This window comes from Colias philodice, chromosome 16 (genome assembly GCF_061535455.1).
Source record: "Colias philodice isolate Cphi_HAF_F1 chromosome 16, ilColPhil1 Martin Lab GWU primary, whole genome shotgun sequence".
Classification (NCBI taxonomy): domain Eukaryota; kingdom Metazoa; phylum Arthropoda; class Insecta; order Lepidoptera; family Pieridae; genus Colias; species Colias philodice.
This window is the reverse complement of record NC_143101.1, coordinates 241,584-254,478: the sequence shown is the minus strand read 5'-3', so window position 1 is coordinate 254,478 and position 12,895 is coordinate 241,584. Positions and strand designations below refer to the sequence as shown.

Genomic DNA, 12,895 nt, shown 5'->3' with positions numbered 1-12,895 from the left:
TCAGTGAAAAAAAAATCCTCGTCAGGGAATGTTGTGTAACTGATAATTTATTAAACATAAAATTTTCAGAGCTCTAAGTCAGCAGGTTACGAAGTTTATAGAGTATTTGCGGAAAAATCGATGACCACGGCACATTTTTTTTCTATAAATCTATTAACTTTGGAAAAAAATCCTCGCGAGCAATTAAAGATCAAAGACCATCCTATTTTATATATTTTTTTCGGTATTGTGCTTTATGTTGTACCAGACTTTATAGAGGTTGAACATAGTCGAAATTGCCGGGTAGCGCCTTAAGGTTTTATATTTTAAACACTTTGAGATTATTCTTAATGAGATTAACATGATTAAATAAGTCTGTCGTTGTATGCGCTTAAAAAAATTGTTAAAATTCTCAAGTTTTTTATACTAATATAATATATTTTTGCATATTATTGAAAGAGCACTTAATTATTTATGAATCTATTCAGGAATCAGGACCACACAGAAAAATATTTAATCAGATTAGGCCATAAACACATTAATAGTATGAGAATTTAATTAAAAATCAAATTAGGATCGTTATTGTTACAATGACACTAATCCGAATGACCGTTTTATATATTCGAATATTTATTATGAATACAAGCTCGTAAACATGGAAATGTTTGCTTGAAGCTCACATAAAATATATAAATGAAGTGAATTAAGGCTTGGATACACTGGCACAGATTTTTATTTATTTAAAGCAACTAAATAGATATCTATTAATGTTAGTAAATGAAATAAACAAATTTGCTATGCGAAAAACGATTTCATCAGGAACATTAGAAAGCTCATTTAAAACTGATGAAATGGATAAGATTCATGGAAGGAGATAAACTAAGCAAAGGATAGAAAATATCACCATTATATACTTAGCTTTACAACTTAAAGTGGTTTGGTAAATTATGCAAATGAACTTAATAAGCTGTAAACACCGTAACTCAAAGTATATAATATAAAGTTAATCTTAAAAAAGCCTATTAGATGTATTCACATACAATTTTGTGTCTGTCCATGTGTTTTATGAGCTGTTTATGACACACACTCTATAATATCTGTAAAATTACTCGTTTTGTAAAACATTTATTGTTATTAAATTTGTTTTATTAGCTAGAGCTTTAAAGCTGGCTTGTAAAGCTCATGAGTGGCTATTGAAAAAAAATGGTGTCATTTATTTCTATTGAATAATATTATTCATGCTATTCAAATCAAAATTCTGTCAAAATTGTAACTTATGTAAATTTCAAAGGCTCAGAAAGAAGCCTTTACGACTTAAAAATTAAACTTCCGTAATACGTTTTTTTATACGAACCTTAAATTATTCAAAAGGTCATTAATAATTGTTAATAAATTAAAACCCTTCAAAATATTACAAAATTTTATTAAAAAATTAAACACGCAGTGTGCGTTTCGGGGACGCGACGACTACGTGACGACACGATACGTGACGGCATTCCAAATGGGATGTTTGGGGTTGACGTAACGATATATTACGAACGGCTCTCCGTGTAAAATATGGGAATTCCCACTTATCGATAATGCTTGAAAATAGGGTTAACTTCTAAAATGGTGAGCTTAAATATAATTTTTAAAGTAGGTATTTCATATGAGTAAATTACTAAGTACTGAATACTTGTTTTAAGTTTTAACTACATACCAAAAATAAACTGCTTATTACTTACCTTTAAAATACTCTGACCTTGTCTGTGAAATAAACTTTCAGATAGTCTTAAATATACTACCGTTATCTATTATTAGCACTATGTAGGTAGGTACTTTGCACATTTTAATTTCCGTCAAGAATTCGCCAAATTTCCCCATCTGTGACGTGTCAGTATTTCAGTATTAAATTATAATATTCGTAACGGCTCATTAAAATTCGGGACACTCACCGAGGTGACAAATACTAACGTTCGTTACAAGACGATAATTTCTCACTAAAATTACACATGTTAGAGCGAAGTGGGTATCTATTTACATGATATTTGTTAAAGTTAATATTTGGAAATATAAAAAATGTTACTGTGGTACAGACAGTGCTACTTTTCTGCTTTGGATAACAGTTTCTTTTTAGAAAATTACACATTTACAACATAGCTTGTGACTACATGAAAAGGCGTGACTCTTGATTATAGAAACAAGGTTACAACTTATAAGCAACTCATCTTTTTGTTACCTTTACTAACATTATCAATCCTGAACTTTGAATGCACTTAATAAAATAATAGATAATTCATAAATGTATGTTATTTTTACAGCAAGTTAATAACAAGATTAAACGTAGAAAAAACCCATGTTAGTGTTGAAAATTTCTATACTTAGTGAAAGCTTGTATTTAAACGTTTCTTAACGTATCTTAAAACTAAACATTACTGAATACTATCCACATTACTTAATACTATTTATCACACAATTATAATTAGTCCATCGCAACACAGGATTTCCAATACACCGTTGAAAATAATAAGCTACCATTAACCATTGCTTATCCGAAGGCAGGCCAGGTCACGCTCGCAGAGGGCGGGGCCTAAACACGGGGTCTGAACACTATCTTAATTAAATCCTCCAGAAATACTTTCGCCTTCACCTGCTATACTATAAATTATGAATCCATGCAATTTATTGTTAAATCGCTTTACAGTGCATTTATATCAAACGAACATAGAGCTAGAGCAAGAGCTTTCTTTCGTGATATTTTAGTGTAAACGAAAACGTATTCAGATTCAGTCATGAGACTGAATCTGAACACGATTCATAGAAAAATTGCATAGAATATTTTCAAACGAACTCAGAACAACGAAAGAATCCTATACCAGGTGTATATTACACTAAAATAATTTAATATATTGGGGTTAAAATGCTCATTTTAATCTCACTATATCAAATTATTTCGCTCTCTTTGCAATTACTCGCTCGTTTGATGTAAATACACCGTTAGAATAATGATTAATTAAGAGTTCTAGAACGTTCTAGCATTTTCGATTAGAGCGCAATCATAGCGTAGAGATTGTTCGGTTAAGTAACCGTGTATGTGCTGTGCGGTTAATTAAAATTATAAATTAAAGTATATTTTTAGAAAAACACAGATACTTACAGCCTACATTAAACATAAGCGTAAATTGTTATCTATAAGCCAGTTACTTTATCACCTTAAAATCTATACTAATATTATAAAGTTGAAGAGTTTGTTTGTTTGTTTGTCTGAACGCGCTAATCTCAGCAACTACGGGTCCGATTTTAAAAATTCTTTCGGTGTTAGATAGCCCATTTATCGAGGAAGGCTATCATCACGCTAAGATTAACAGGAGCGGAGCAATGCGGGTGAAACTGCGGGACACAGGTAGTGGTTAATAAAATCTATTTTCGGACCTTCTGAATATACTTATAGAATTTCATAAACATTTCTCAAGCCTTATACGAAAACTAAAACAACCGACACTGTAACATGATAATTTTATAAATAGAATAGTCAGTTTCGCTTCAATAAAAGCTTCAAAAGCGACAAAACTATGTAGAGCTTCATTAAAACAACACCATTAATTAACAACTTTCCTTCATGTGTGCGCAACTTTATGTGGTTTCGTGGAGAATGCTATAATTTTCTATTTTTTACTCCACACCTCGAGTTATGGTCAGATTTTATATTAAACGTCACCACGATGTTAGGGCTGCCAACGCAATATTATTAATAAAAATCTAAACAAATTAATATCAACGTATTCTTACACGATCTATGGAATATTAGATTTTACATAACCTGTTAAAATAGCCTGTGATTTTTTTTATATGACTTTTTTTTCACATTCCTGTTCCTTAAAGGAATTAGGCATTATTGCAAAAAAACTTAAAACTAGGTAACATTGACTTAAAAAAACAACTATGCTGTCGACGTTTGACACCAGAATAGCGCTGATTTTCAGCTTCTCTATAAAGTTATTGTCTCAATCGTTTCCATACGTCATGTCAAGAAATATGCCTTGTACATTTGACAGTTTAAAATGTAACAACATAGTAACAACTGGTAGCCCTAAAAGCAAGCATGCCCAGTACAAGAATCCAGGATACGTAAGCGGTGTGCTTTGAAGTGGCAATGACAGAAACCGTTTTGAGCCGACATTCACGAAGACATTTTGGAAGTTATATGAAACAGGTTCCGTAATTAAATCGGTCTCGAAAAGATCCCACTTGATTGTAGACAAGGAAGCATTGATAAGAAGTGTTATTCTAAGGATTTATTTAGACTAATGCTAAAATCATGATTGGTAACTGCTGATTTGCAACTTTTTGTCGGAGTCTTTAGCAAAATTTGCACGCAGAAAGTTACTGGTTTGTGGAAATAATACAGTCTATAGTCAAAATGTACCTTTATTTTAGACATGTGCTTACAATATATAAAGATCTAGCTTAATCACATCACCAACGAAAGTAGCAAGGTTGGTTAGAAGAAGCAAGTTAGAAGATGCCGAATTTCCTCTAAAACTGAACCTTGAATCTCAAGTCTATCAAGTTTTACCAATCCTATATTAAACAGTCTGACACTCACACACCTTGATCAGGTATATTCATACCTACATCACCAATACGATGCGAAGTGACTCGTAATGCCAGTAGCCTGACTTCTCCCCCTCACAGGCCAACATTCATCAGCCCGTTTATGAGTATTGAATAGCGACATTGAATTAAACGATACATCAACGCAATTTAAGACCAGTCGCCGAAGAAAGGGGACAAAAACTGCTTCCTAAAGAGGTATGTGGTCTCGCTCGAGTAGTCTGACCACCTGTCTCTTGGTACCTTGTGTTATCCAATGGGTATTTGATGTTTTGGGCGTTGTAGATCGGTTTGATATGGTTTTTAGTGTACTCAATGACAATTTAGTAATTAAAGCCTTTTAAATTATATCTGTGAAGCTTTATAACATTAAATCTCCGACTGTTCTAATGAGCATACTTTTAATATTACAGTAAAACTTGAGACTTCATTTTCGCTTATCAATTCAATAAAATTAAAAAAAACAACTATTTATTCACACACTGTTGATATCAAAGGTCTGCATAAGTCACTATATCTCGGTCCCATACAAATGTGAAACTTAGAACAAAAACTTCAATCGAATAAAGTCACAACAAGCGTTATATGGGTCTATTATACTCAAAATTTATTGCCCTACCGGTTAATTGTTTTCTAATAAAAACCGATCTCCATCCGTTATTCACTGATCAATAAATTTAAACGATCATTTTATAGTTTACTTCAAAAAGCACCGTTAACCACGAATTAAAACAATTAGTAGCTTATATTTTAATAGGCGCGAATCAATTATGAACTAAGATTATAAAGAGACCCTAATGATGCGCCGACCAATCCGGTCGAGCGACTTATAGAGACATCGCTTTTTGCTCGTTATACCCACCGGCCCTCAACACTGAGCTTGCTTGTAAGCGCGGATTGGAGTCGCATTACATTTCGATTTAGCTGTTTTTGTGTATCACTAAGATGACATGCTGCCGTTTTCGCGCTCCTATCTCATCCAGATTAGCATCTAGATACAATATAGACTAGCAGTTAAGGAAACCATCAAACGGTATCGCTATCCAGTGTAGAGTAATAGAGCTTTCAGAGCAAATCAATTTCTATATGTGTTCTAAAAGATTCTATTTTTAAGGTAGGTATGTAATGATGTACATAATAAATTCAAATACGAGGTATTTTTTTAACTTTCACACAAATTCGGTTCACACAACGAGCTGTTAGGAAAGCACTCCTATCCTTAGACACAGCTAAAGCGAGTGGGCTGGACGGCATTTCGCCTTTTGTACTGAAAGCATGCGCTCCGGAGCTTACACCGATTTTGACGCGCTTATTTCGGCTCTCTTATTCTAAACGTATAGTCCCGAAGTCATGGAAAACAGCTTTGGTGCACCCGATCCCAAAAAAAGGTGATCGCACAGATCCGGTAAACTATAGGCCAATCGCGATAACCTCCCTTCTCTCCAAAATAATGGAAAGTATTATCAACTGCCAGCTCCTGGATTACTTAGAACGAAACCAGTTATTAAACGACCGCCAATATGGTTTCCGTCGCGGGCGTTCTACTGGTGACCTCTTAGTCTATTTAACCCACAAATGGGCGGAAGCAGTGGAGAGTAAGGGAGAGGCGTTGGCCGTTAGTTTGGACGTCGCGAAAGCGTTTGATCGGGTTTGGCACAAGGCACTTATTTCCAAACTTCCGTCATATGGACTACCTGGGGGATTGTGCGAATGGGTCGCCAGCTTTCTCGCCGACAGGAGCATCAAAGTCGCTATCGACGGATCATGCTCTGCACTCCTGCCAATAAATGCTGGCGTCCCTCAAGGCTGCGTGCTATCTCCTACTCTGTTCCTCCTCCATATCAATGATATGTTGCAAATCAGCAACATACATTGCTATGCGGATGACAGCACAGGAGATGCTAGCTATTCCGGCCAAGCAAAATCCTCCAAGGAATACTTAGATGAGTGCCGAATGAGGCTTGTATCTTCCATTGAGACCTCTTTAGAACAGGTCTCTGAATGGGGCAGACTAAATTTAGTTGAATTCAACCCCAAAAAAACTCAAGTCTGCGCGTTTTCGGCGAAAAAAACACCGTTTAACATTGCACCTCAGTTTCAGAGCACTTCCCTCACCATCTCACCCAGCATCGGAATCCTTGGCGTTGATATTTCGAGTGACGTACAATTCCGCGGTCATCTGGAAGAAAAAGCAAAACTGGCCTCTAAAAAGTTGGGTGTCATCAATAGATCGAGACGGTACTTCGAGCCTAAACACCTGCTATTATTGTATAAGGCCCAGGTTCGTCCTCACTTGGAGTACTGTTCTCATCTATGGGCTGGCGCCCCGCAGTGCCAACTTCTTCCACTTGACCGCATTCAACGTCGAGCGACTCGAATTATCGACGACCATAGGTTAACTGATAAGCTTGATCCCCTCTCTCTAAGAAGAGACTTGGGGTCCCTCTCTATTTTCTATCGTATATATAATTGGGAGTGTTCTGAGGAGCTGTTCGATCTTATTCCTGCCGCACAATTCCACCATCGTACAGCCCGCCATAAAAATCTTTACCACCCTCACCACCTGGATGGCTGGCGGAGCACCACAGTGCGTTTCACTCGCACTTTTCTTCCAAGAACCTGTAAGCTCTGGAATAGTCTACCACCTGCTGTGTTTCCTAGGAGCTATGATTTGGAAAATTTTAAGAAAAAAGCATATCATTTCTTAAAAGGCCAATAAATTCCCGCCGCTTCCCAATCCACGCATAGCTTCCGCTTCATTATTTTTATATATTATTTAATTCCGTCTTCCCCCTTACCCTATTCTGGTAGGCAACAACCTTAACCTCTGTTATGGTTTATGGGCGACGCAACCTGCTTACCACCAGGCAGTGCGTCCGCTCGTTTGTCTCCCCATATCATAAAAAAAAAAAAAAAAAAAAACTTTCATGAATTTATAAAAGTCATCTTACAATTTTTTTTCTGCTTTAAAATTAAATGGTATTTAATAATAAATATTTTACTATATTCCAGGCCATTTAAAACAACGACTTCTATGCGAATTTGATTTAAGCAAAAGTATTTATGCATCATGGGTGCTTTAAATATTTCCACAAGCTTATCCAGTTACGTTTCCACTGAAGTCAATAGTTCGTTATTCAGCCTAAATCTTTTCGTAACATTCTATAAATAAATCAGTATCGGTTTGAACTGATTCTCATCGTGCGAAACAATTTTGTAATTTCACGCTTCAAATGACGGTATATTTAGTTACTGCTGTTTTAACATTTCGTTTATGGTCAAAAGATCAATTTTTAGATTTTAAGAGGATAAATGTGGATAAATTGACGCTTTGATTCGAAAATATGCTTGAAATGTCACAGTTTAACGGGGATTTACTTTTTCGATTCGATTATTGCGAAAGATAATAAAAAAAAAATGTAGAAATTTTCAAAAGCATTGTTGGTTACTACGAATTTTGTTAAAATTACAATTGTCCTGGTTATGCCTCGATATTGTTTTCTGGAGATCGGAATGATTGGAATGTTCTAGATTATCCAACAGATAACGAAAGAAACAATATAAATTTGCTTATCACCATTTTTTCCCAACGTTTACTTCGATAAATTGGGATTTGTTGGTTCGTGAGCGTGAACCGTGGATAATGGTGGATAAATAAAAATTTCTTATTGACGCGTTAAATTTAGGACGACACGAATAAATGTAAGAGTATTGTTTTAAAATATTAACAAATAGAGAGAAGTTAACGGAAATGTAAGCAAGATTGGTCTAGAATTCTGACCAATTTCCCCATTTCAAGTTTAAATTTTTAATACTTCTTTTACTGCCATCACAGTTTGGCTTTTTATCCCTGATTTCCAAATTCTACTTACTGATTTGCGTGATATTATCTTGACAAAGATAATATTATGTAACTGCATGCTAGTTAAAATATACTTATTTCTGATCGTAGATCGAAGTCGTACGCGACACAATAGGTAGGTATTAAAATTCAAACTGAGCCAAATTTGATTTGGTAATACCGCAGATAATTCTACTTACTACTAAGGTACTTAAGTATTTCTTAATTGTAATAAAAATAATTAATTTTATATCCCCACATTACAAGCAAAAATCAATTGAAGTTCACAAACGTAATATTATTAGAGAGATGTGACCACAGGCTACGAAAGTAATGGTGTTGGAATTTAATTTGTTTTGATTCAGTGGCTAACCGCAATATTCCCGCCTCTAGTTGGAATACAGTGGGAAAGTATATCTGTCTTTATTTAGATGTCGTGTTGTGTTTTGAATAATACCAATACGATACAGTTTTTCTAATTTGTTTCAGAGTTCCTGGAAGCTAAACAATGGGCTTTGAACATCTTTTATAAATTGTCTGCTCCCGATTTCCTGGAAATATGAATACTTAAGCTTTATAATATTTTGTAAATGTTTGTAAATTAAAACATTTCATTCCAGAAATTCTGTAACAGGAACCGTTAAAATTTTATAAAAAAAAAAAAAAAACACTGATTTATTTCCCTTAAAAAACTGATACCTTTAATGTTACAGGGTCATGACTTACTTTCTTTTAAGGAATTAAAAAAAAATCAAAAGAAATCCCATTGACCCCGACGTGATTTGAACACGCAACCTTCTGATCTGGAGTCAGACGCGCTACCGTTGCGCCACGGAGTCGATGGTGAAATTAGCGAAATTTTAAAACATATAATTACTATCATTTGAATGAAAGACAAAGATAAAAAATATTTTTAAATTATTATTAAATTCATGTTAATAACTTTTCTAAAATAAAACCAACTCTCACGTCTGTGATTTCAGTTAAAAAAATACGTTATCCTAAATAAAATTTAAAAGAAAACGCCCCTTAATAAAACTTTGTTACTTTTTATATTTAACACAAAAAATCTTAAAATTCATACGAATAAAATGGACATTATGAACCTCCCCCAGCCATATCTCAAGGGATAACCGTTTATTATACTTTTTTCTAAACTTTTCAAACCCCACAAAGCCCTTAATCCACGTTTGAAAGAAAAGTCATTTATTTAACACCCTTCTGTGGAAATAAGGTTGATAAAGATTTCATGAACTTAAGTTTTCTAACTTAGGATAGTCGAAAAACCGTATTCACAATATTTCAAGAACACAATATAATAATTAGGTACTTAATTGGTACCTATAGAAATTAAATATTGTAACGGATTTTTAACGCGATTTATTAATTCCATTAAAATCTGTAATTTCTAAATGTATAATACTCGCGTAAAACCAAACACGAGAAAATACTATACATAATATTATGTCTTATTTTTGAAATAAAAGTAGATAACATATTTTATTGGCTTCACCTGTATGTATGTATGTAACCGACTCCTTTTTCCGATCTTGACCCATTTAAAACAAAGATAATTAATTCAAATAAACAAAATGATCATCCATTAGCGTACTAACCTAACAAAAAGCTTAACCAGTTTCCATGTATGTAAAGGGAAAATTTAAGTAAAAAATCCTTAAAAATACAGCAAGTGGTAAGTGCCGGGAGCCATCGAGGCAATAAAGGCTTGGTTTATATTCGGCACTCGTAACTCAGGACTCAGTAACGCCACGCCCTGGGCGTTTGAATTTAAGATGTTGGTGTGGCTATGAAAAACGCGGGTTGCGGAGATTTTTCTGGATTTAAAGTGACATTTAATACGTGTTATTTCGTTAGTTTAAAATAACCAAGTCATCAGTGATAATATCTCATTTTCTGGTAGAGATTTTATCCGGCATTTAATTAGCCATATACGGTGTTATATGGTAAAATATTTTAAAGAACCTAGTCGACAGTATCTCATCGTTTCTAGTAGATATTTTATCTAGAATCTACTCGTAATTTTTTTCGGTATAAATTATACAAAAATGTAAAGCTTGGCGGTAATTATATATTATTATTCGGCAATATTGTTGTAGCATTTTTAAGCTTCATAAGTTATATTATGTAGTAAGTGATCCAAGAATAAGTACTTAAAGTTCAATTACAAAAAAGTACATAACGTCTTATATATCCATTTATTGCAAAACAAAACAGTGTAAACATAATTTCACATAAGAAGTTGTAATTATTGTACTTTTCTTTAATTTACTATAATATATTTTTAATAATGCGAACGAAGAATTGTTAAGTCTTCTTAGTTATTTTCCTTCGTATTTTTTTGTATAAAATATCAAAAATTATTTGGATCTTAGATTCAATAAACTGTCCGCTCGTTTCGCGGCTCCCCCAAAACAGCGGGGTCGCCTCCGCAAGCTTATGGCAGAATGTTTAAATTATGCCTACTCCATATAAACGCTTAACGTCAAGTGCCCTATTGTCTCTCATATTATTACTATGTTATCTGATTTTATATCTCCTTTGGTTTAGGATTAGGGTATTTATATGGCTATTAATATTTATTAAACTATTAAAATTGTATATTTAAAGGGAATATAATGTAGTGGTTTTTTATATTGGTCATTAGAGAAATATATCGTACTAGCTGCTCCGCGCGGTTTCACCCCCGTGGCTCCACTCCTGTTGCCCGTAGCGTGATGAAATATAGCCTATAACCTTCCTCGATAAATGGGCTATCTAACACCGAAATAATTTTTCAAATCGGACCAGTAGTTCCCGAGATTAGTGCGTTCAAACAAACAAACAAACAAACTCTTCAGCTTTATAATATTAGTATCGTATATAATTAACTGGTTGTTCAGATCATGTTAACAAATATAAAAATAATGGTAATTATTTTGAATTTTTCAAAAAGCAACTGTAATAAACATATCACTAGGTATGTTTTCTTTTCAGTTAAAGTAGTGATGAATAATGTTAATATAAATTGAAAACTTTCATTTCTTTCAATGTCAATTACCTTGAATCATCGATTTTAGATAACCTTTGGGCTCCTGTCACATAAATCGTGATTTAAAATTATTCCCTTTTTACTTTTATGTTAATACAATAAAAACACACATAAACATCACCTAAATCTATACTTAGCTACTTAAAATTAACATACATTACAATAATCTCAACTTTCAATTCCTACAAATCTTTTGACAGGTACTATCACAAAATAACCAATAATAAATGATTCAATTAGCACTCCATGAGATACGGGTAATTAGTTAAATAAAAGATATATTCATACGTATTTTCCGTATTATCAGGCCTTATCACTGACGAGTGGCGCTTCTCTGTGCTACCACAGAATATAGATAATATAATTCTATATGCTATAACTGACTGACTATCTCTGCTGATAACAGTTGCTTCTTGTCCATTAAGAATAAATTTATAGCCTTTGAGAATTATGTTAATGTGGTTTTTATACAAGAATCGAATGAGCAATGAACTAAGCGTGCACTTCACAAAGAAACAAAACTATACCAAATTATATGTGAAAAAAAATGTAAGTAATATCAACAATGCTGTTATCAAATCTACTAAGAATAACTTAAAATCTGCAAACTTATACCATACTTTTGATATAACTATCTACATCTTTTTTTTTCGCAAATAATGTACTTCCTGTGAAAATATGAAAATCAAGTTCCTTTATATCCACTTGAGAGCGAGATGCTTAGTTTTATTATCGATGTTATAGATACTAGATAGCGTAAAGTGATAATTTAATAATTAAACGTTACATATTTTGAAACTGATTTAGAATTTGTACTATAATAAGATATTATGCTAAAGTGGAAAGCCAGAATTTTAAAAGACTTCTCAATTCCAATATACCGCATTATCTTAAAAAAAAGTTTATGAATATAACATTAGTGTGTAGCACTTGGACAGCATACACCAAACCAACCAACCAACCAATAAAAACGAAATTGACACGCACTTACACACGTATCAAAAGTGAAACTTCTTTGGCAAGATTCAAAGACACCAAAATCGTCGCTTTACTCCATAACAAAGGGTATTGCCATGACCCGACCTTGAAATTTTAATCTCAACACGCCCTAAACAAGTTTCAAAAATGTAAAAGCTCCCCTTTAAAAACACAAATATGCTGACGAGTCAATCAAATAATTAAATAATTAAATCTATGAACGGCGGGTTTTGTTCCAGCTCCTTCCATTTCCCTAGATCTGTACTTTACGATCGTAGCAAGTGTGTCTGGGGATAAACTGCGAATAAAGGGACAGTTTCCCAAGTCGGGAGAATAATAACCACTTTTATTGCCTACACATGTGCTGAGACCCTGATTTGTGTGCCATAAACCAGCTCAGTCACACCGGATTTCATTGTTTAGTGCTTTTATGGAGACTGCTTGAATTGAGAAGA

At 33.7% G+C, this 12,895-nt stretch overlaps 1 protein-coding gene and 1 non-coding gene across 4 annotated transcripts in view; both read right to left on the bottom strand.

Moving 5' to 3' along the window:
• LOC149481376 (uncharacterized) overlaps positions 1-12,895 on the bottom strand; it is a 465,629-nt gene that overhangs the window by 403,454 nt on the left and 49,280 nt on the right. The gene's annotated exons all lie outside the window — the stretch shown is intronic.
• TRNAW-CCA (transfer RNA tryptophan (anticodon CCA)) lies at positions 9,181-9,252 on the bottom strand. The gene has a single exon. It is a non-coding gene; the product is annotated as a tRNA-Trp (tRNA).